The sequence below is a fragment of the Pogoniulus pusillus genome, chromosome 26 (assembly GCF_015220805.1).
Source record: "Pogoniulus pusillus isolate bPogPus1 chromosome 26, bPogPus1.pri, whole genome shotgun sequence".
NCBI classification, from domain to species: Eukaryota; Metazoa; Chordata; class Aves; order Piciformes; family Lybiidae; genus Pogoniulus; species Pogoniulus pusillus.
Genome location: NC_087289.1, coordinates 18,384,777 through 18,409,309, shown reverse-complemented (window position 1 = coordinate 18,409,309; position 24,533 = coordinate 18,384,777). Strand labels below are relative to the sequence as shown.

General features: G+C 47.1%; 1 protein-coding gene across 7 annotated transcripts in view; it reads left to right on the top strand.

The window, feature by feature from the left end:
* The window catches only part of LOC135187052 (glypican-5-like), a 620,448-nt gene that overhangs the window by 235,937 nt on the left and 359,978 nt on the right, over positions 1-24,533 (top strand). The gene's annotated exons all lie outside the window — the stretch shown is intronic.

Below are 24,533 nucleotides of genomic sequence, written 5' to 3'. Positions count from 1 at the left end.
CACCATCTCATACCAGCAGAAAATGTGTTTGTTTTCAGTCTGTGTTTGCTGATATGTAGTAGCTGTTTGTTTTGGCAGATGTTGTTTTACTTTCTTGTCTACCAAGTATTCACAACTTTGTGCTTCACTACAAACTCACGACATAAAAAGCTTCATTTCAATAACCAGACATTAAGTGGTTCACAAATTAAACTCAGACTCTAAATTTTCATTTTAGCTTATTTTAGCATTCTCTAATTGAAAAATTGTTTTCATCAAAGCTTTTTTCTTCCTTTGCCTCTTATTCTTCTCTGCCATTTCAAGTCAGAGTTCTAAATCTTTGCAGGACTCAGCTTTGACTTGATGTGGTCCCATAACAGTAGTTTCCAAATTGCCTGCCTGTATTGCTGAACATTGCTATAATGGCATAAGAAGTCTGTTTGGTGAATACCTTCTATTGCTTGGCTCTCAACTGTGATGAATTATGGGAAATTAATAATCTGTATTAATTTTGATATACAGGCAAAGATTGTTAATAACTATGAAAACAGTTTCTTAACATTGAATCTCACCAGAAAACTTATGCACAAGGTTTGAAACACACAGTTTGGAAATTTACACACACAGGGAACAGGCAAAACCAGAGCACTGATTGCTGAAAGTGGCAAATGCCAACATACTGGAAGAGAAGGGTCTTGTGGTCAGTTATACTGCTTATCCACTAGGTGGGCACAGGAAGCTTCTTTCTGCTTATGGCAGAAGGCAGTTAGTGAATTACAAGAGGCTTTAAGTATTTGCTCACAAAATATTACCAGGCAGTACCCAAAGCACGTGGAGGGGTTGCTGTTGGTGGTCTGAAAGCCGTTAGAGGCTCTGGAGTTTCCCAGGCTCTTTTCTCAGAAGCTGGGAGTCTGTAGCATAGTCTCTGACCTGGTTCCTCTTGACTCCTGATTCAGCAGAAGCCTTAGAATCATAGAATCATGGAATCAAGCAGGTTGGAAGAGACCTCCAAGCTCATCCACTCCAACCTAGCACCCAGCCCTAGACAATCAACCAGACCATGGCACTAAGTGCCCCAGCCAGGCTTGGCTTCAACACCTCCAGGGACGGTGACTCCACCACCTCCCTGGGCAGCCCATTCCAATGCCAATCACTCTCTCTGTGAAGAACTTCCTTCTAACATCCAGCCTGTACTTCCCCTGGCACAGCTTGAGACTGTGTCCCCTCGTTCTATTGGTGGTTTCCTGGCAGAAGAGCCCAACCCCACTGGCTACAGCCTCCCTTCAGGTAGTTGTAGACAGCAACGAGGTCTGCCCTGAGCCTCCTCTTCTGCAGGCTGCACACCCCCAGCTCCCTCAGCCTCTCCTCATAGAGTTTGTGTTCCAGGCCCTCACCAGCTTTGTTGCACTTCCCTGGACACCTTCTAGCACCTCAACATCTCTCTTGAATTGAGGGGCCCCTTGCAGAGGGGCAGGCAGGATGCAGTGCCATGTGCAGTCTTGGCACAATGTCACACTGGCTGTGCAGGCATTTAGAGCCTGCTCCTGCTAAACTCGAGGTGGTGGATTTTGCAGGCAGTCCAGGATGCAATGAGGCAGCAGCAGCAGCACACTGTGCTACCTGCTCATCCCTTTTTATCAATACAGCCCAAGACTAATGGGCCTTTGGACCTAGATTAGCCAATCAGAATGGCACTTTGCCAAGCTTGACCATATTAGCTGAAGTCAGGGCTTTCTTTTTCCTTTCCTGCGGTTCCTTCCCCAGCACAGAAGGAGGAGGAGCAGGGGCACATGTCTGGAGAAGCCAGAGTCCTTAGGCTCAGTGGCTCCAGGTTCTTTGTCCTCTTTCCCAAAGTTGCTTCTCCCCACAGCAGAAGAGGGGGAGAGCAGAAAAACATGCCTGTGCAAGCCAGGGCATGCATAAGCCCATTTTTGGCCTGTCTAGGCCTACCACAACATTGATACACCAGAATTTATATAATAAACTAAAAGACTTTTTTTTCAAGTCACTGCTAAAACAAATGATCAGACCTGCTGAACTTTTTGTTGGGAAAGAACAAAGAGCTGAATGTACTCATATTGCCTAACAAACAGCCCCAAAATAGCAAAACATTTTAGGAGCAAGTTAGAGTTTTGATTGGAAAAAAAGGGACAGAATAAAAGCAGATGACTTAGAATCATAGAATCATAGATTCAACCAGGTTGGAAGAGACCTCCAAGATCATCCAGTCCAACCTAGCACCCAGCCCTATCCAGTCAACCAGACCATGGCACTAAGTGCCTCATCCAGTCTTTTCTTGAACACCCCCAGGGACGGTGCCTCCACCACCTCCCTGGGCAGCCCATTCCAATGCCAATCACTCTCTCTGTGCAGAACTTCCTCCTAACATCCAGCCTAGACCTACCCCGGCACAACTTGAGACTGTGTCCCCTTGTTCTCTTGCTGGCTGCCTGGGAGTACTCAGTACTTTTCCCAAACCTAAGGCTAGCATTATGCAGGTTGGTACAAGAGCTTCAGATGGAATTTCTTTCCACGTTTGATGCATTAGGGTTTAAAAGCAACAGATGGAGTCAGTGGCTGGTTTCTCATCTGGGATAAATAATCTTTTGGGTAAAAGTAGATGACTGACACAGTGCCAGTGTTTACTGACCTGAATTTTGAAGGTCTGATCTTAAAAGTCTGTATCTCAACAGTTTGTCACTGTTTTCTTAACCATCATTGGATTCCAGCTCTCAAAGTCAGCTTTTTCATTGTCCCCATTTTGCTGCTGTCACATCTGTTTTGTGAAATATGCTGTAAGTATCTGTGATCTTTCCCTAGAGATAGCTGGGTGGATAAAACCAAACCACACCAAACAAAAAGCCCTTATGCTCTCTTGGTGGATCAATAATGTGTCATTACTTGTATTTTGTTATTTTTACACATCAGCCTGTTTCATCTGATGAAATACCCTGGAGGTGTCAGGGCTGGCACGTTAGACAATCACTTGTCTTAAAAATAGGGCTCAAACACCCTGTTCATATTCATCTCTACTAAAAAATGGTCAGTGTCCAGTGAAGATTGAATGATCTCCACCTTTTTTAGCTGTTACCAGTACTTACCTGTGAGCACATGTGAATACACATCACTGATGCTGAGGCTGCTGAATGCGCTAGTTACAGAAGTGATAACGTCTGTGGGAGGCCAGTGCCTACTTCAGATAGAGAGAGAGCAAATGAGGTACTACTCTGCAGTGCCTGGACAACCAAGCAGAGAGGATTGTGACCAGCTGGTGTTATGTGAAGGGGGTTAGAATGGAGCAGAAACGTGACAGGCATGTGACAGAAACAAGCTCAGGACAGAAACTGCTCAGGAAAGTGAAATCGACATAAAGCTGCTAGGAAGGCCCTTCCGAGTAGATGGATAGGCAGGTAGCATAGGCAGGTAGCATAGGCAGGTAGCATAGGCAGGTAGCATAGGCAGGTAGGATAGGCAGGTAGGATAGGCAGGTAGCATAGGCAGGTAGGATAGGCAGGTAGCATAGGCAGGTAGCATAGGCAGGTAGGATAGGTAGGTAGGATAGGCAGGTAGGATAGGCAGGTAGGATAGGCAGGTAGGATAGGCAGGTAGGATAGGCAGGTAGGATAGGCAGGTAGCATAGGCAGGTAGGATAGGCAGGTAGGATAGGCAGGTAGGATAGGCAGGTAGGATAGGCAGGTAGCATAGGCAGGTAGCATAGGCAGGTAGGATAGGCAGGTAGCATAGGCAGGTAGCATAGGCAGGTAAGATAGGCAGGTAGGATAGGCAGGTAGGATAGGCAGGTAGCATAGGCAGGTAGGATAGGCAGGTAGGATAGGCAGGTAGGATAGGCAGGTAAGATAGGCAGGTAAGATAGGCAGGTAGGATAGGTAGGTAGGATAGGCAGGTAGCATAGGCAGGTAGGATAGGCAGGTAAGATAGGCAGGTAGGATAGGCAGGTAGGATAGGCAGATAGCATAGGCAGGTAGGATAGGCAGGTAGGATAGGTAGGTAGGATAGGCAGGTAGGATAGGCAGGTAGGCACTTCAGAGCCCCACTTGTTTGTAATGAAGGTTGGTAATATGTAGATAGAGTTAGCAATGTTTCTCAGTGCAGGGGAGGCAAGAGCTGATAGTGGACAGGCGTTTGCAAGACATGGCCAGAGAGCAAAATTCAATGCTTGAGAAGACCAGCAGCCCAGCTCTGTCTGAATTTGGGCTGAGAAGTGAGTGCAGGGTGGGAGGGCCTGCCTCAGGGAAGGGAACAGAAAGAGCAGGGCTCGTTTAGCTCATCAAAAAGATGGCACAGAGAGGCTGTGATTGCTCTATAAATACTTTGCCATAGAGGGAGAAGAGTTAAGTGGAAAAGGTTGTTAGCAAAGGCATATGAGTGGGAATAAACTGAAGAGTGATAAATTTAATCTGGGAATTGGATGTCAGTCCACCAGAGAAATGAGTTGCTGGTGCAGTGTATCAATGAGAGTACTAAGTGGCAAATAACCTGTATGATTGTATTATGAACCTTTTAAAGCATGAATAAGGGCTAGACCTTCTGGCTCAGGAGTTTGGTTTCCTGTCCTAGAAGGAATCATAGAATCAAGCAGGTTGGAAGAGACCTCCAAGCTCAGCCAGTCCAACCTAGCACCCAGCCCTGTCCAGTCATCTAGACCATGGCACTAAGTGCCTCATCCAGGCTTTTCTTGGTGATTCCACCACCTCCCTGGGCAGCCCATTCCAATGCAAATCACTCTCCCTGCCAACAACTTCCTCCTAACATCCAGCCTATACTTCCCCTGGCACAACTCTGGAAGGTGCCAGCTGCATTTTAAGGTTGGATATATATGAATACAGAGATGTCAAGTTACACCAAAGTCCTGATCTTATCCACTCCCCTATTTTTGTGTGCAGTGTAAGTTATATCCTGAGTAGGCAGGATGGATGCTAAGGCAAAGCCCCCTAGGATCTTACTGGCCATTGCTGTAGAGCCTTATAGGTGGTCTTATAACCAAGAAATCTTCACAGGAAGACTTTTAGTACCAACTCTACTGTGCTGGGTTTTCTTCTCTGTTCATTACTACTTCAGCAACTCCATGTAGTTAATTGGCCCCTGTGGTCTTTGATTTTTCCCTTGCTCAAAGGACTATAAAGCTTACATTTCTGTAGATTCTTGTGCTGCAAGGAGTCTCCAGTTGCTCCCCATCTAGTGTTTCCTGCTTCTGTAAGGGCCCCAAAATGTCACCCTTTGCTGCCAACCCTTGCCCTGTGCTCCTAGAAGAGAAACCATTGAAAAAATACACTTCCCCTTAGCACTGATTTACTTCCTGTGGGAACTGCTGACTGTAGATCACAAGTAGCTGGTTTAAACGATCAGTGGTTTCCCTCATTGAAATGAAAATGTAGCTATAGGATGAAGTGTGCTTTTGTTAGATTTACTGTGGTGATAACCCACAGGAATGTTTAAGAGATGCTTGCACCAATTCATTTTCCTCACAGCACAGCCCTGTGGAAGCTGACAGTTACCATGGTTTCACATTGCTCAACGGTAGTTCCCCTGGAAAAAAAAACCAACTCACAGCTTGTCTTCTTTTTTTCATAGTGAATGAGGTATTATTGTGTAAATTGAAACCCCAACAGATAAAGGAATTTGAATTTAAAAGGAATTGCAATAAAAGCAGTGGAAAAAGGGAAGGAAGAAAACATGTCACTTTGCAAAAACAAACTAACTTGGAGGTCACTGAGAAATCCAAACTGGAGATTATTTCTTAGAGCAGCACAGATGTGTTCACAATGACAGGGCTTTTCCACCCTCCAGCTCTCAGGTGAATCCCACTGCTTGAGATGGGTTCTACAGAGGTATGACAGAAGAAGGGAAATCAACGCTGAGGCAAGTGACTCAGTTGTGTTTGATACCTTCATACAAATTGAACCTGTGGTTCCACTTCTGCCTGCTGTTGGATGCAGTGTTGAATCACAGAATGGTAGTGGTGGTGGTTGGAAGGGACCTCTGAAGATCGTGGAGTCCAACTCCCCTGCCAGTTCACTTAGGGAGAGCTGCGCAGAAACAAATTGAGACAAGCTTTGAATTACTCCAGAGGTGAAGACTCCTTCACCTCTCTGGGCAGCCTATTCCAGTGCTCCACCACCCTCAGATTAAAGAAGTTCCTTTTCATGTATGGATCATTTGACAGTGGCCAGGGCCTTTGCTTAAAGTGGAGGAGACAGAATGGAAGCATTGAGAGTAGACATATCTAATTTGTCAGAACTGACAGAATGTGTTAGAATCATAGAATCATAGAATCAATCAGGTTGGAAGAGACCTCCAAGATCATCCAGTCCAACCTAGCACCCAGCCCTAGCCAGTCAACCAGACCATGGCACTAAGTGCCTCATGCAGTCTTTTCTTGAAGACCCCCAGGGACAGTGCCTCCACCACCTCCCTGGGCAGCCCATTCCAATGCCAATCACTCTCTCTGTGAAGAACTTCCTCCTAATATCCAGCCCAGACCTCCCCTGGCACAACTTGAGACTGTGTCCCCTTGTTCTATTGCTGGTTGCCTGGGAGAAGAGGCCACCCCCCACCTGGCTACAATGTCCCTTCAGGTAGTTGTAGACAGTAATAAGATCACCCCTGAGCCTCCTCTTCTGCAGGCTAAACAGGCCCAGCTCCCTCAACCTCTCCTCATAGGATTTGTGCTCCAGGCCCCTCACCAGCTTTGTTGCCCTTCTCTGGACACCTTCCAGCACCTCAACATCTTTCTTGAATTGAGGGGCCCAGAACTGGACACAGTACTCAAGGTGTGGCCTGAGCAGTGCTGAGTACAGGGGCAGAATAACCTCCCTTGTCCTACTGGCCACACTGCTCCTGATGCAGTCCAGGATGCCATTGGCTCTCTTGGCCACCTGGGCACACTGCTGGCTCATCTTCAGCTTACTATCTATCAGTACCCCCAGGTCCCTTTCCTCCTGGCTGCTCTCCAGCCACTCAGTCCCCAGCCTATAGTGCTGCTTGGGGTTGTTGTGGCCAAAGTGCAGAACCCTGCACTTGGCCTTGTTAAATCTCATCCCATTGCCACCATTCCTCTCCCTGGGGACTCCATGGGTGTGTGTGTGTGTGTGCAAAGATCTGGTGAGGTCAGTCAGCCACCATTAAATTGATTTTCATGTCTGCCATTTTGCCATTGGACATTTCTGCCTGTGGACATCTCCAGGCTGTGCTTCAAGGGGCCTTAAGCTAATGAACAGTGTTTACAACCAGATAGAATCGATTCCTTCTGATGGATCTACTGGTGTCAACAGATGAGTTGCACTGTGTGAGTCATGTTTGAAAGAGTGCAATAAATATTTATGCAGGTTTCAGGCAGATTAGCTTTTGATCATCATTAAGAGGAAAGGTGGCATTTAGGGTTTTTTTCTTGGATGGGAAATTAGCATGGGCACTGCATGAGATGTATTTTGGGTCTGCAAATTAGATAGTTCAGTGTTTCAGTGACTTCAGGAGGATTTCTAATTATGAGAGGATATTTTAAATCCTTTTGAAATCAGCCTTCTAATCTATTTCTAGAGTTATTCTCTTGGGTTTCATGGTACTTCCCCAAAATGTACTAATCGCTAATTCAAATTAAAGAGTTGCCTAAAGCCTCATAGAAATAGTGGTGCTCTGTTTGCTTGTAATTATTTTCTCTAGTGTTTTTAAGAAGGCAGAGTTGTAACAGAGGGGCAATTAATTGATGTGAGAGATGAGATGGGATAAGATTTAACAAGGCCAAGTGCAGGGTTCTGCACTTTGGCCACAACAACCCCAAGCAGTGCTACAGGCTGGGGACAGAGTGGTTGAGAGCAGCCAGGTAGAAAAGGACCTGGGAGTACTGGTGGATAGTAGGCTGAAGATGAGGCAGCAGTGTGCCCAGGTGGCCAAGAGAGCCAATGGCATCCTGGTCTGTATCAGGAGCAATGTGGCCAGTAGGACAAGGGAGGTTATTCTGCCCTGTGCTCAGCACATGTCAGGCCATGCCTTGAGTTCTGTGTCCAGTTCTGGGCTCCTCAATTCAAGAGAGATGTTGAGGTGCTGGAAGGTGTCCAGAGAAGGGCAACAAAGCTGGTGAGGGGCCTGGAACACAAACCCTATGAGGAGAGGCTGAGGGAGCTGGGGGTGTGCAGCCTGCAGAAGAGGAGGCTCAGGGCAGAGCTCATTACTGTCTACAACTGCCTGAAGGGAGGCTGTAGCCAGGTGGGGTTGATCTCTTTTGCCAGGCAACCAGCAACAGAACAAGGGGACACAGTCTCAAGCTGTGCCGGGGGAGGTCTAGGCTGGATGTTAGGAGGAAGTTGTTGGCAGAGAGAGTGATTGGCATTGGAATGGGCTGCCCAGGGAGGTGGTGGAGTCGCCGTGCCTGGAGGTGTTGAAGCAAAGCCTGGCTGGGGCACTTAGTGCCATGGTCTGGTTGACTGGTTAGGGCTGGGTGCTAGGTTGGGCTGGATGCTCTTGGAGGTCTCTTCCAACTTGGATGATTCTATGATTGTCAAAACAATTAATATTGTTTATTAATTTTCCATATTCAGAACTCTCACCACCCCGACCACTATTTTTTAATAACAAATAGGTTCTTTGCATGGTTATGGAAATATTACACAAATGAGTTATGTAAGATCTAAATTGAACTGGAAGAGAAGGTTACTGTGGTCAATATACTGCTCATGGTTAGTTCTACAACTTGTCTGCTAGATGGTCTCACAGAACTCCTTTCTGCTTATGGCAGGGTGAATTACAAGAGGCTTTGAGTATTTACTCACAAAATTACTATCTTCTGACTTGTGAGGCTAGCTACAGCTTCAGACAGCACCTAAATGCTTTCAGGGAGTTCTGTTACTGGCTTGTCAGCCACTGAGGCTTCTCATTCTTCCCAGACTCCACAGGGTGCTGGGGAAAGGAGGCAGACAATCTCTGACCTGGTCCTGGCTTCTCTGGATGATCTGTGCATCCCTCCCAGGGCTCTTTCTCTTGGCAGGAGACTTTCAGGTGCAGGCAGGATGTCTTGCGATGTGCAGGCTCAGCACAAAGTCACGCTGGCTGTGCAGGCTGATTGTGTGCAGGCATTTAGAGCCTGTTCCTGGTAAACTCCAAGCAGTCTAGTTTGCAGACAGACAAACCCGAAGCATCAGAGTTTGTTACTTTGTGGCAGAGGTAGTGAGCTACCTTGCATAGCATGGCAAGATGCAGTGATGCAGTGAGGCAGTATACTGCCAGGAGCAGAGAGCAGTGGCAGCAGGCAACAGCAGTCATGCAAGCATGAATACAGTGGCAGAGTACATTGTGTTACCTGCACATCTCTTTCTATCATAGAATCAACCAGGTTGGAAGAGACCTCCGAGATCATCTAGTCCAGCCTATCCCCCAGCCCTAGCTAATCAACTAGACCATGGCACTAAGTGCCTCAGCCAGGCTTTTCTTGAACACCTCCAGTGACGGGGCCTTTGGACACAGCATAGCCAATCAGAATGGCAGTTAGCCAAGCTTGACCATATTAGGTGAAGCCAAAGTCATGCTTTGCCCAAATCTGGGAAAAGCATAGGCCTTGCACAAGGCAGGCACAAGCCAAGCCTGTGTACCTTGTTTGCCACAGGATGCAAACAGGGGCAAAACAAGTCTGGGCAAGCCAGAATCCGTAAACTCAGTAGCTCCAGGTTCTTTGTCCTGTTTCCCATTGTTACTTCTCCCCAAAACAGAGGGTGAGCAGACAAACATGTCTGGGACAGCCAGGACATGTATAGGCCTGGTTTGGCCTATTCAAGCCTACCACAACAAGAGTACAAGGAGTTGTGTTGGTAGGTGAAACAAATACACACACTGTATCTGGATACAGATCTGTTAAATCTCAGTGGAGCCACAATTATAGTTGTAAGCAGTGAAAATCAGCCTTATTGTCTTCAAAGGTACACCCAGATGCTTGTGTGTTATGACTCGCTGTGTTTGTTGGGAAATATTGTGCATTTAATCACACTGCATAGGAGCACACTGGAGTTTTGTGAGCCTGATCTCAGTGAGAACAGCCATCAGGCTGTTTGGCTGACTTGTAGTTGTCATTCACATCCTGCAGCCCCTCAGAGTTAGATGGCAGTTTTTGAGCCTGAAGTTAGATTTCGAGTGAAAGAGTGGACACATCACTGAAAAAAAACAGTTCTTTGTCTGTGCTGGTTGGAGGCTAAGTCTTACTGAGAGAAGAAAGAAGAAAGGCAACATGTGCCCTACATCACCATTCTTCTGCTGAGAAACACAGCCAGTCAAAATAGAGCTAGGGCAGGCACTTCACACACACACTGCTCAGCTCTCACTTTGGGCTGTGCCTTTTCTCTGGCAGTCTGGTCTCTGGCTGGTTCTGCCTTTAACTCTCTAATCCACATAACCTCTTTTTCCTCTGACCTCCTTCTTGTCTCTCTCTGACATCTCACCTCAGGTCTCCAGAATTATCAGTGAGATATATGTGGGTTGCTCTGGTTATTTCTGAAGGGAGGGAAAGAGGGTGGGAGAAGGGGGGTTGGGTCGGGAGCCCTCCTGGGGACTCTGTCTCTGGGAGGGGCATTGTGTTTCTGTGTCACTTTTAATTTGCACATAACTGCATATATTTGTGTGTATGTGCTTGTATATTGTGCTGAGGGGTAAATATAGCTTTATTCTTTAACTTCCAGCCATCTGAGTCTAGTCTGGGTGATTTTCTGAAGTGTAGGGGGGCAGGAAACTCCCAAACCATTACATTGTCTTAGCCACTTGAATTACTGTTGAAGGTTAAAAGTGCTGTAAGAAAGAAAAGCACAATGCAGGCACATGTGTACAGGTCTAGTTAGCTTGTAAAATAAACCTGTAAACTGCAGTTTGAAGAGTGTTCTAAATAGAAATTGTAGTGGTACATCTCTGAACGTGAGCCAGCAGTGTGCCCAGGTGGCCAAGAGAGCCAGTGGCATCCTGGCCTGCATCAGGAATGGTGTGGTCAGCAGGAGCAGGGAGGTCATTCTGCCCCTGTACTCTGCACTGCTTAGACCACACCTTGAGTGCTGTGTTCAGTTCTGGGCCCCCCAGTTTAGGAGGGACATTGAGATGCTTGAGCGTGTCCAGAGAAGGGCAACGAGGCTGGGGAGAGGCCTTGAGCACAGCCCTACGAGGAGAGACTGAGGGAGCTGGGATTGGTTAGCCTGGAGAAGAGGAGGCTCAGGGGTGACCTTATTGCTGTCTACAACTACCTGAGGGGTGGTTGTGGCCAGGAGGAGGTTGCTCTCTTCTCTCAGGTGGCCAGCACCAGAACGAGAGGACACAGCCTCAGGCTGCACCAGGGGAGATTTAGGCTGGAGGTGAGGAGAAAGTTCTTCCCTGAGAGAGTCATTGGACACTGGAATGGGCTGCCCGGGGAGGTGGTGGAGTCGCCGTCCCTGGAGCTGTTCAAGGCAGGACTGGACGTGGCACTTGGTGCCATGGTCTGGCCTTGAGCTCTGTGGTAAAGGATTGGACTTGATGATCTGTGAGGTCTCTTCCAACCTTGGTGATACTGTGAGACTGTGATACTGTGATCTCCAAGTAAAATATGTTTCTGTGACCAATTCCGAGTGCTGCTGTTCAGGTTGTCCTTGCTCTACTTTCCCCTTTGGGTATCAGGGCTCTCTCTACAAGGAAGGAGAGCAGGTACTCTCAGCCTGTGCATGACTGGAACAGAAGTGGTTTCTGCCAACACAAAGGTATGCCTGAGTGTAACCAGTCAGAGAGGTTTAGTTCCCAAATCGAAAGTCTCAGCTCGAAGCAACCTATGGCTGAGGTATTTTGTGAGTATTTGGGTTTTAGCTCATAGCAGCCTTTGGTACATTTGTGTGTTAGGAATTACATGACTTTTTTGGTCTCTGCAAGGTAGTAGTGATGCCAATATATATGTGATATAATAAAGTTTTATTTCTGCTTTAACCCTGCCATCTGATAGTGTAATGTCCTGGTCCTCTACGATCATACTGAGACTGTGTAAAAGCTAAATTTCCTCCTTGCACAGGCAATTCATTATTTTATTGACTTCAATCATACCACCCACAGCTATCTAGCTCCTACATGAAAGAACTCTAATGTATTTAGACTATCCTAGCATTCCAGCTAGCCCACATCTTTAACATACCTATTGCTGCTTTTATACCACTCTGTACTTTAGCTGTATCCTTTTTGAAGTGGGATTACCACTGTTCAAGGCAGGACTGGACGTGGCACTTGGTGCCATGGTCTGGCCTTGAGCTTTGTGGTAAAGGGTTGGACCTGATGATCTATGAGGTCTCTTCCAACCTTGATGATACTGTGATACCAGAACTACACAGAGTCTTCAAGACACAGGCTTACTGTGGCTTTGTAGTTGTAAAAAAGTACTTTATATAGGAGGAAAAGAGGGCAGAAGTCTAAAATTGTGTTTGCACACTCTGGCAATGGCTGAACACTGAGCTGACGTTCTCATGGTGTCTGTAATGGTTCTCAGTATCACAGGATGTTAGAGGATGGAAAGGATCCAAGGAGATCATCGAGTCCAGCCCCCTGCTGGAGCAGATCACACAGGAACACATCCAGACAGGCCTTGAAAGTCTCCATAGAAGGAGACCCCACAACCTCTCTGGGCAGCCTGTTCCGGTGCTCTGGGACTCTTACTGTAAAGAAGTTCCCCTTGTGTTGAGCAGGAACCTCTTTTGCTGCAACTTACATTGCTCCTTGTCCTATCCCAGGGAGCAGTGAGCAGAGCCTGTGTGTGTGTGTCCCTCCCCAACCCCCCAGCCCTCAGATATTTATAGGCATTTATTAAATCCCCTTTCAGTCTTCTCCAGACTAAGCAGCCCCAGGTCCCTCAGCCTCTCCCCATAAGCCATGCCCTCCAGTGCCCTAATTGTTCTCGTAGCCCTCCACTGGGCCCTCCCTGTCCCTTTTAAACTGGGGAGCCCAAAACCTCAAGACGAGGTCTCAGCAGGGCAGAGTAGAGGGGGAAGAGAACCTTCCTTGATCTGCTGGACACACTCCTCCTAATAGACCCCAGGCTCCCTTTGGCCTTCTTGGCCACAAGGGCACATTGCTGTGCCATGGGGAACTTGTTAGCCACCAGGACCCCCACGTCCCCCTCCACAGGGCTGCTCTCCAGCAGATCACCTCCCAGCCTGTGCTGGTGCAGTAGTTATTCCTCCCCAGCTGCAGGACTGGTCCTTGACTTTGTGCCTCATTGTATTGTAGGTATTTAGGACAGCTTTTCTCTAGCTGCATTTGCTGATGTTGAGCTTAATCCATGGATTTTGTTGCCCAATCACTCAATATCATGGAATCCTCTCTGTGGCTCTTTTCAGACTTTACTAAATTGTTAGCTGGTGGAGCCTAAATCTAAACATGTTCTTGAACTGATTCTGAATATGAAGTCAAGAGCCTCTCTCTGGATGTCAACTTCCTTTCATGCTGGGTAAGTCCCGGGGGATCTGTTGTCTTTGGGAAAAGCAGCAAGTCCTCTCCTTAAACTGATGGCTCCTGTCACAGCTTGCAGAAGGCCCAGGCATGCTACTTGTAAGACAAACTTGATTCACTTGTCACCATCCCTGGAGGTGTTCAAACAAAGCCTGGATGGAGCACTGAGTGCCATGGTCTGGTTGATTGGCTAGGGCCGGGTGCTAGGTTGGACTGGATGAGCATAGAGGTCACAGTCACAATCACAGTCATTGCAGGCTTGCTGGACTCCCACTTCTTGTGGAGGTTTTATAATCTGTAGGGCAGAGCAGCTTCCATGCAGAGTCCACCACCATAACCTTGAATTGTTGGGTGGGATTCTGACTTGAAAAATGGTCTTTCTGAACCAGAAAAGGGAGAATTTCCTTTCCCTGCCTGTTAAAGATTGCCTTAATCCTTCTAGTAGTGCAGTAATTGCAAGAATATCATAACAGTGCTGACTATTTGAAGTGCATTACAAACCTCAGCATATTTACCCACAGGCATTTAAGCAGGCATGAGCCAACTGACTTTAAAATCACCGAACTTCAAGCAATGCTTTGTTAACTCTCTGTGCTTTGAAAGCAGACATACATCGTCCCACCTCACTTTTTTTTTCCACAACAGAGGACTGTAAAATACAGCACTCAGTCTTTCCAAAGCTGAATTCTCTTAAAATTTTATTGAGGAAACTGTGATCCCATTAACAAAACAAAAAATCCACCTCACTTGGTTGTTAAACCCAAATCTCATACAGCTGGAAAGCACTGCTCATTTCTTCTTGTGTTACACAAAATTAGCACATCAGCTGGATGGAAAAGAAAACAAGGGGTGACACATCCTGCCAGTTATATTTATACTGTGCTGCTCCTGTCAAATCTAAAGAAAAAAAGAAACAAGCACCCCCCCCCCAAAAAAAAAACCAAAACACTAAAAAGCCCAACCCAAAACCTGAGCCCCAGCGTATGGGAACTTGACAAATGCAAAAGTGAAAGACCATTAAGCATACCCAAACTACACTCATTACTCAAGTCTGTTCTGATAAAGATCAGGTTTCCCAGCAATGAGGGATAGACTTTCTGCATCTCAGTCCCTAGAAGTTATGGCTATTTGGACATGAGTCTTTTCTCATGTCCCACCCAGCAGGTGGATGATGAATCCGAGGCATTTGCAGTGGCGCTGACATTAGGTGCGGGCTGTTTGCGTCACCTTTTTGTTGCTGCTTGCAGGATTTGTTCTTAATGTTGAGAGCAGTTAAGCAGAATGGAGTGAGTTTGTGAAAGTATCTGCATGATAGTTGTTTGACACCATTCCAGCGTGTGATGCTTGTTCTTTTTGCTAAGAGATCCCAGTGAAAACAGCAATAAAGTTTTTAATGCAGAAAAGCCATGTGTCACTGGAAGGATAAACTGGGAGAGGAAAGAACAAGGATCAGTGCTGGGCCCAGTCCTGTTCAATATCTTTATTGATGACCTGGATGAGGGGATTGAGTCCAGCATCAGTAAGTTTGCAGATGACACCAAGCTAGGAGCAGGTGTGGAGCTGTTGGAAGGTAGGAGAGCCCTGCAGAGGGACCTGGCCAGGCTGGATGGGTGGGCAGAGGCCAATGGGATGAGATTGAACAAGGCCAAGTGCAGGGTTCTGCACTTTGGCCACAACAACCCCAAGCAGCACTATAGGCTGGGGACAGAGAGGCTGAGAGCAGCCAGGCAGAGAGGGACCTGGGGGTACTGATAGATAGTAAGCTGAAGATGAGCCAGCAGTGTGCCCAGGTGGCCAAGAGAGCCAATGGCATCCTGGCCTGCATCAGGAACAGTGTGGCCAGTAGGACAAGGGAGGTTATTCTTCCCCTGTGCTCAGCACTGGTCAGGCCACACCTTGAGTGCTGTGTCCAGTTCTGGGCCCCTCAATTCAGGAGAGATGTTGAGGTGCTGGAAGGTGTCCAGAGAAGGGCAACAAAGCTGGTGAGGGGCCTGGAGCACAAACCCTACGAGGAGAGGTTGAGTGAGCTGGGCCTGTTTAGCCTGGAGAAGAGGAGGCTCAGGGGTGATCTTATTACTGTCTACAACTACCTGAAGGGACATTGTAGCCAGGTGGGGGGTGGCCTCTTCTCCCAGGCAACCAGCAATAGAACAAGGGGACACAGTCTCAAGTTGTACCAGGGTAGGTCTAGGCTGGATGTTAGGAAGAAGTTCTTCACAGAGAGAGTGATTGGCATTGGAATGGGCTGCCCAGGGAGGTGGTGGAGGCACCGTCCCTGGGGGTCTTCAAGCAAAGCCTGGCTGAGGCACTTAGTGCCATGGTCTGGTTGATTGGTTAGGGCTGGGTGCTAGGTTGGACTGGATGATCTTGGAGGTCTCTTCCAACCTGGTTGATTCTATGATTCTATGACTCAGAGCAGTGCCTCGGTGCTGAGGCTGGATGGATCACAATCTGTAAGCTTTTGGCACCACTCAAAGCACAATAGCAGTGACTGATGTTTCTCAGGGAAGTTTAATGCCATTGCAGATCAGCTCCCAGTATACATCAGCTGCAGGAGCAGAGAGCTTCCTATGCTTGTGCCTTGCCAAGTCTCCTGGCCCATACCAGAGGGTGTCAGTGAACTATTATCATTTGAGGCAAGAGGTAAAACTAAGACGGTTTCTCCACAGAAAATGAGCAAACAGAAGAAGGAAATGAGGGCTTGTGCCAACTGTGGTTCCAAATTTAGATGGCATGAAGCAGTAAAGGAGGCAGATCCAATGAAATCCAGTCTAGTGTGATGTGTGTTCCGGTGAAAATGGTCTCTGTGCTCCTGTCCTGTCACTGGCAGACCATTCACAACTAAAAAGATCTTTTGTGTTCCTCTTTCTGCCACTGACCTAACTGTTGCCTTAGTCACATCTCTTCGTTCCCACATGCTTCTCTCATCTCCATAGCTTTGCCTGCAGGAATATTTCCCCCTCTACTTCCTATTTATATTGTGCTTTATGAAGTATTGCCATGATCTCTTGATAGCATCTGCTTGTTGCAGGAGTGAAGCACTGCTGCTGTTAGAGCGACATCTAAAACTCACCCTTCCAAAGTAGAACAATGCCTTTCTGCTGCTTAGAAGGCTCTCAGTTGCTTTGGTTGCTGCTTGTAGTTTCAAAGTCAGTGACTCCTAATGCTGCAATATAAATCTCTTGAGATGCCTTTGCTGTGGTATTGTTACATCCCTGTGAGGTTCACAAACAATGTATGTGTATAAAAGTGTTTAGTTTGCTGTTAGGGCAGTAGAATTTTGGTAAATGGAATAGTAGTTTCAGGAACTGATGCCAGACCTCACTTTACCCCACCTTTTTCTTTAATTAATTTCCTTTCCCCAGAAGGATCAGGGATTATATGTGACCTTTAAAGTGAAATTTAATAAAGCATCCTTAGTATCAATCTGCCTTACTCTAGCCTGTGATCGTTCTGAAGAAATCGGTGCTGCTTTATAGCACTTCACACTATGGCTGAAAATACCTTTTGTGTCAGCACACAGGAAAACAGGTAATTATACTGGCAGGATTGGTGTGCAGAAAAATAAGCTTAGCAAAAGATGAGGTGTTCAGGTTTCCATCTGGGATTCGGCAGTGTGATTTTTAAGAGCCCTCCTGCTCAGCTGCTCTGCACCTCCTGAGCGTGTGGAGGGAGCCAGCCTGGTGTAATTAACAAACCTGCTCAGAGGGCTGTAGGAAAAGCTCAGAATGCAAGGGCTGCTGTGACAGAAAGACATCTGCTGACCTCTTCTGCTTCAGCTCTGTCACTTTGTGATATGTGAGCACCAAAAGAGCTTCTGTTATTTTTAATTTGCTGTTGGCACCTGTGGGCTGATCTGTCCTAAACAGGGCAGTTTAGAAGGGTAGAACTCAGTCGGTTAGGAAACTGCTGGCAATAAATATTTGAACAAGTATTTTATTACATTCATGAGGTCAAACATTTCCCCTGGAAGCCACAAGAGTGTTCAGAAATGCACACATGCTCCTTCATCCTGTGTGTTGTCTCTCTTGGTGTGCTGGTTTTTTTCCTTAGTGCAGATGTCAGAAGAGAAACTGAGTTTTATCTGTAATTTCAGTATGATCCTGTCCCACCTAAGCAAGGCAAAAAGTGTTAGCTCTGTGATTTTCTGGACGACTGATTGAACTGGGCTCACAGTATCACAGTATCATCAGGGTTGGAAGAGACCTCACAGATCATCAAGTCCAACCCTTTACCACAGAGCTCAAGGCCAGACCATGGCACCAAGTGCCACGTCCAGTCCTGCCTTGAACAGCTCCAGGGACAGCGACTCCACCACCTCCCCGGGCAGCCCATTCCAGTGTCCAATGACTCTCTCAGTGAAGAACTTTCTCCTCACCTCCAGCCTAAATTTCCCCTGGTGCAGCCTGAGGCTGTGTCCTCTCGTTCTGGTGCTGGCCACCTGAGAGAAGAGAGCAACCTCCTCCTGGCCACAACCACCCCTCAGGTAGTTGTAGACAGCAATAAGGTCTCCCCTGAGCCTCCTCTTCTCCAGGCTAACCAATCCCAGCTCCCTCAGCCTCTCCTCGTAGGGCTGTGCTCAAGGCCTCTCCCCAGCCTCGTCGCCCTTCTCTGGACACGCTCAAGCATCTCAATGTCCCTCCTAAACTGGGGGGCCAGAACTGAACACAGGACTCAAGGTGTGGTCTAACCAGTGCAGAGTACAGGGGCAGAATGACCTCCCTGCTCCTGCTGGCCACACCATTGCTGATGCAGGCCAGGATGCCACTGGCTCTCTTGGCCACCTGGGCACACTGCTGGCTCATGTTCAGGCAGGTATCACTCAGCACCCCCAGAGCAGCTGGGAAGCCCAGAGAGTGCTTAAAGTGGAAGGTCTCACAGCAAACCCCTGGAAAGAGTCCATCCATGGGGGGAATCTTTCAGCAAAAAACTGGTGTTCCTTTTCTTCTTCCTGTGCAGTCAGACGTGCATTTGTGGATGAAGCTTGGATTCAGTGTCAAAGACAAGGCAAAGTGCTGCAGGCAGTATCGGATGTCTCCTGTGGCAGCTCTGGCCAGTGGTTGGTGCTCAGGAGGCTGGAAGGCAAACGGCGCTCGCCTGAAAGCCTTTTGAGAAACGTTTGCACACTTCTGCGGCAGGGACAAGGTGCAGAAAAGGAAATGTTTTTATAAAATAATCAGAACTTGTCCTTCTATAAAATATTCTTCCAGTATCAAATGTTTCTAAATACACCAAGCTCTGCTAGGGCAGCAACATCTGCAGCCACAAAGCCTGGCGTTTTGTGTGCTCTGGCTCCGTTCTCTACAGTTGACACTTCAGAAAGAGCACTGCTACCTTTGACAAGGCTTGTCTTACTTGGCAATGTACAGATGGTATTTATAGACCACAGTGTGATGGTTTGGGGGTTACCCCGCCCCCCCACACTTTTGAATTTGCCCCAGCTAACTCAGACGGACCCTGGGAATATAGATGAAGCAATTTATTTACAGCTAGCAGAATTTACAAGCAGCTATTTACAATATATACAGTTATATACAATTATATACAGAAATATACAAAGGATAAACAATACAAAAACACAACTCCCCTCCCAGAAACCTGAGTCCCCAGGAGGGGCTCTCAAACCACCCCAACACCTCCCCCCGGCCCTCTCAACCTTACCCCAGTTCTCAGGAAGAAGAGAGGTGCAGCCAAGAGGTTAGGGAGCAAGGTTAGTAGGAGCAGGGTTAATGAGATGTGACCAGGTCTAAGGCAAAAGCAAGAGTGAGAAACAAAATGGAGAATGTTTTCTTCTTCTTCCCAGAGTTCTCAGCGTGACTGTGAGAGAAGTTGACATCAATTGTTTTTCATTTCACTGCCCGTTATCTAGTTCTTGTACCAAAACATTCTAGCTTGCTTCAAACTAGCACAATCCACCCCTGTCTACTTCGCTCAAAGTATCGCTGAGAATTATCCAATCTAATCTAAACCAATATTTACACTAAAACAATATATACAAGTTCAGTTCACACTTCAATCAGATGTAGGTGATTCAAAAGCTCAGAACAGGGACTCCCAGGTGATGTTGGGTTCGTGCTCACGTACTGTAGATTCTATCGTAGATTCTCTCAGTGTTGGGCGCCGATGTTACCTAGAACAGAAAACTCCTAACAGCTTAATTTAAACTCTCTCAGCTAAGGTTAAATTTCTCTGTGGAATACACTGGATTTCACCATTCTCCTGCATTACCCAGTATGTATGACCAGGACCTTCAGCAGAAACCACCCCTCGGACAGGTTTCCCTTCGCCCGAAGGAGAAAATACCCAAACAGTTTTCCCTAACAGATTCTTTTCACGTACAACAGGAACTTTATCACCGTCTACTGTTTGGACCAAATCTGATTGTGCAGGTCCTGCTCTGTTTACTGAACCTCTACTATTTACCAACCAGGTAGCTTGTGCTAAATGTTTGTCCCAGTTTTTCAGAGTTCCACCCCCCATGGCTTTTAGGGTGGTTTTCAGCAAACCATTGTAGCGTTCAATCTTCCCTGAAGCTGGTGCATAGTAGGGTATGTGATAGATCCATTCAATACCATGCTCTTTGGCCCAGTTTTTCACAAGATTGTTCTTGAAATGAGTACCATTGTCTGACTCGATTCTTTCTGGAGTTCCATGTCTCCACAAGATTTGTCTCTCCAAACCAACAATGGTGTTATGTGCAGTAGCATGTGGAACTGGATAGGTTTCCAACCATCCAGTGCTGGCTTCTACCATTGTCAGCACATACTGCTTGCCAGAACGTGATCGAGGTAAAGTGATGTAGTCAATCTGCCAGGCTTCACCATACTTGTACTTTGACCATCTCTCACCATACCATAAGGGTTTGATTCGCTTAGCCTGCTTAATAGCAGCACAAATGTCACAGTCATAGATGACTTGGGTGATAGCGTCCATGGACAAGTCAATTGACCTATCACGAGCCCATCGGTATGTTCCATCTCTGCCTTGATGTCCAGATGAGTCATGGGCCCACCGAGCTAAGAACAGCTCACCTCGGTGTTTCCAATCAAGGTCAATGTCAAGTTCAGAGTTGGTATCAACTTGAGCAATCTTAGCAGCTTGATCTGCCTTCTGGTTGTGTTGATGTTCCTCAGTTGCTCTGCTCTTGGGCATGTGTGCGTCTACATGCCGCACCTTCACTGGAGTTCTCTCCAGCCGTGCATCAATGTCCTGCCATAGATCAGCACACCAAATAGGCTTTCCTTTCCTCTGCCAACCATTCTTCTTCCAGTCCTTTAGCCAACCCCATAGAGCATTGGCTACCATCCACGAGTCGGTGTAGAGGTAAAGGATAGGCCAATTCTCACGTTCAGCCACATCAAGAGCAAGTTGAACAGCTTTTACCTCAGCGAACTGACTGGATTCTCCTTCACCATCTTTTGTTTCGGTAACTCTCCTGGTTGGACTCCAAACTGCTGACTTCCATATTCGCTTGTTCCCAACAAGACGACAGGAACCATCTGTGAACAAAGCATAGTTCTTTTCCTGATCAGAGAGATCACCATAGGGAGGAGCTTCCTCAGCACGAGTTATTTTCTCCTCTGGAGGTTTGGAACAGTCTGTGCCTTCCGGCCAGTTGGTGATCACCTCCACCAGACCAGGTCGGTCAAGATTACCCATTCGTGCTCGTTGGGTTATCAAAGCCATCCATTTAGACCAGGTTGCATCTGTGGCATGATGTGGTGATGAACCTTTGCCCTTGAACATCCAGTTAAGAACTGGCAGTCTAGGAGCTAAAAGCAATTGTGACTCAGTTCCAATCACTTCAGAAGCTGCTTTCACTCCCTCATAGGCTGCTAGAATCTCTTTCTCAGTTGCAGTATAATTCGTCTCTGAACCTCTGTAACAACGTCCCCAGAAACCAAGAGGACGACCACGTGTCTCATTTGGAGCTCTTTGCCAAAGACTCCAAGTTGGACCATTGTCACTGGCAGCCGTGTACAGAATGTTTTTAATGTCCGGACCAGATCTCACAGGTCCCAAGCCCACTGCATGGACTATTTCTCGCTTAATTTGATCAAAGGCTGCTTGTTGTTCAGGTCCCCACTCGAAATTGTTTCTCTTACGAGTCACATCATGCAGAGGTTTGACAATCTGACTGAAACCAGGAATGTGTAGTCTCCAAAATCCCACCACACCAAGAAAAGAAAGTGTGTCCTTCTTACTGGTGGGAACAGCCATGGTAGAGACTTTGTTGATCACATCCTGAGGAATGTAACGGCGACCATCCTGCCACCGCACTCCCAGAAACTGAATTTCTTTGGCAGGTCCTTTGACCTTGTCTCTCTTAATGGCAAAACCTGCTTGCAACAGAATGTCAATGATTTTGTTACCTTTCTCAAAGACTTCCTTAGCAGTTTGGCCCCACACAATGATGTCGTCGATGTACTGGATGTGCTCTGGAGCTTTACCTTTCTCCAGTGCATTGTGGATGACTGAGTGACAGATGGTTGAGCTGTGTTTCCACCCCTGAGGCAAACGGTTGAACTGGTACTGGATTCCTCTCCAGGTGAATGCAAACTGAGGCCTGCACTCCTTTGCTATGGGAATAGAGAAGAAAGCATTAGCAATGTCTATGGTTGCATACCATTTAGCCTCCTTCGATTCCAGCTCGTACTGGAGCTCCAGCATGTCCGGCACAGCTGCACTCATGGGTGGCGTCACCTCGTTGAGGGCACGAAAGTCAACTGTCAGTCTCCAGTCGCCCGTAGGTTTGCGCACAGGCCAGATGGGACTGTTGAAAGGTGAATGAGCTTTCTCGATGACAGCCTGACTCTCCAATTGACGAATCAGCTGATGAATGGGCAACAAAGAGTCACGGTTAGTTCTGTACTGCCTATGATGAACAGTTTGAGTTGCAATTGGCACTTCCAGGTCCTCTATGTCATGATGTCCCACAACTGCAGATTCATCAGAAAGTTCAGGTCTAACAGACAATTTCAATTTATCATCCTCAATCTCTACAGATGCTATTCCAAAAGCCCATTTATGACCCTTAGGATCTTTGAAACAACCTTGTCTCAAAAAGTCAATTCCCAAAATGCAAGGCGCATCAGGACCAGTTACAATAGTATGTGTCTTCCACTCTTTACCAGTTAAACTGATCTCAGCCTGTATCTTAGTTAACTCTTGAGATCCACCTGTGATTCCAAAGATAGAAATGGACTCTGTCCCTTTGCAATTAGATGGCAATAAAGTACACTGAGCACCTGTGTCAACTAAAGCCCTGTATTTCCGAACTCTTGAACTGCCAGGCCACCTAATGAATACATTCCAATAGATTCGGTTTTCTCCACTATCCCTTTCCTCCTCCTGGCTGGAGGCAGGGCACCCCTAATGCTGAACATGGCATGTGGGGTGTACACAATGATTGGTGTTGTTGCGAGAGAAATTGCAACTGTTGGAACAATTGCAGTTGCTCTCGGGAGCTGAAGAAGTGACAGCTACTTTTCGGGCATTGCTGCCTCTGTTTCTGCCACTCTGCAGATCCCTGACCCTCTTTGAAAGAGCTGAAGTAGGTTTACCATCCCATTTGTTCATGTTCTCCCCGTATGTGTCACGCAGAAGTATCCACAGTGACGCACGTGATTGCTGCTGTCTAGGTGGAATTTGTCTCCTCCTGGGCTGGAATTGCCTTGCAGGAGGTGGGCGTCTGTTCCTGACTGCAGAAACATGCACCCATTCAGATGATGCAGGAATGGTATCCTTTACCAGATTGGAAATTGAGGTTGTAAGGTCCTCCTTCAGTTCTTTCATGCTCTCCTGAAAACCATCTTTAAGCTCTGTAGTCATAGTCTTTATGGCACAGATTATACCAGAATGTGACAAGCTATCCTCTATCTGCCTGAGCTGGTCAGTGAATTCACCAACAGTGAAAGATCTTCCATTATCACTCCTTGCTAGGAACTTACTGGCCAAGATGTTAGCATAGGATGAAGGAGCAAGCTTAATAAGCTTCTTCATGAGACCTGTTCCCAAAGGAATATCATCAGGCTCATGAGTGCCATGATCTCCATAAAGCACTTCCTTCACAGCAAACTCCTTCAGAAGCTTAATTCCCTGCTCAACGGTGTTCCACTTCTTGGCAGCCCATGGCAAATCATCTCGGGAAGGATATCTCATAGCCACAGCCAACAAAAGGCGTGTCCACAAGCTAACCCTACCAAGAGGACTTGCCAGGTGTTTGTCCACTCCACTCTCCTTAGTGAGTGGTCCCAGCTGCTTGGCAGACTTGTCTCCTACCTGCAGAGCATTAGCACCAATGCCACGGCATCTCACTAGCCAGCTTAGGATTGGCTCACCTGATTCCCTTGTGTATTCCTTCCTAACTTCCCTGACCTCTCTGAGTGGATCCTTGGAGCCTTGGATGTCATCTTCCTCCTCTTCCTCCTGTTGTTCTGGTGGTGCCTGGCCTAACACAATCTTCCTCATAGCATTCCTAAACTCATTGGAACCATCCTCTCTCCTGGCAGCTAACCTCACAGCACTCCTCTCACTTGAGTATTGTTGTCTCAGCACATCTACAAGGTCTCGCAGACTAACTATCTCCTCTTCCTCTTCTCCTTGCTGCTGATCACCAGAGGTCCCATCTCTTACATCCTCTTGCGAACCACTCTTTGTCTTAGCTTTTGCCTTAGCAGGTGCCAGAAGGGCCTGAGCAGCAACAGACTTGGATGTGTCTGCTGGAGGATTTGAATCTTTAGGAGTCTGACTTGGAGGGTTTGAATCCTTAGGGGTCTGACTTGGAGCATTTGTATTACTGGGGGTCTGACCTGGAGCATTTGTATCCTTAGGGATCTGACCTGGAGCTTGTGAGTTCAAATCTGCCTTGCTTTTAACAGGAGGATTTTGGTTCTGGTCTGCTGGCTGGGGGTTCGAATTGGCTGAGCTGGTGTCATTAGGATTTGGACTGACTGGGCTAGCGTTACCAGCACTAGTAGTAGTATTAGCATTAGTGGGATTATTTGCCTGTCCTCCTGGGATGCCTGCCAACCCTGACGTGTTTTGATTGTTGCTAGGAACATTCTGATTTTGGGTACCTGCCTGTGCTCCTGAGGCTCCTGCCGAAC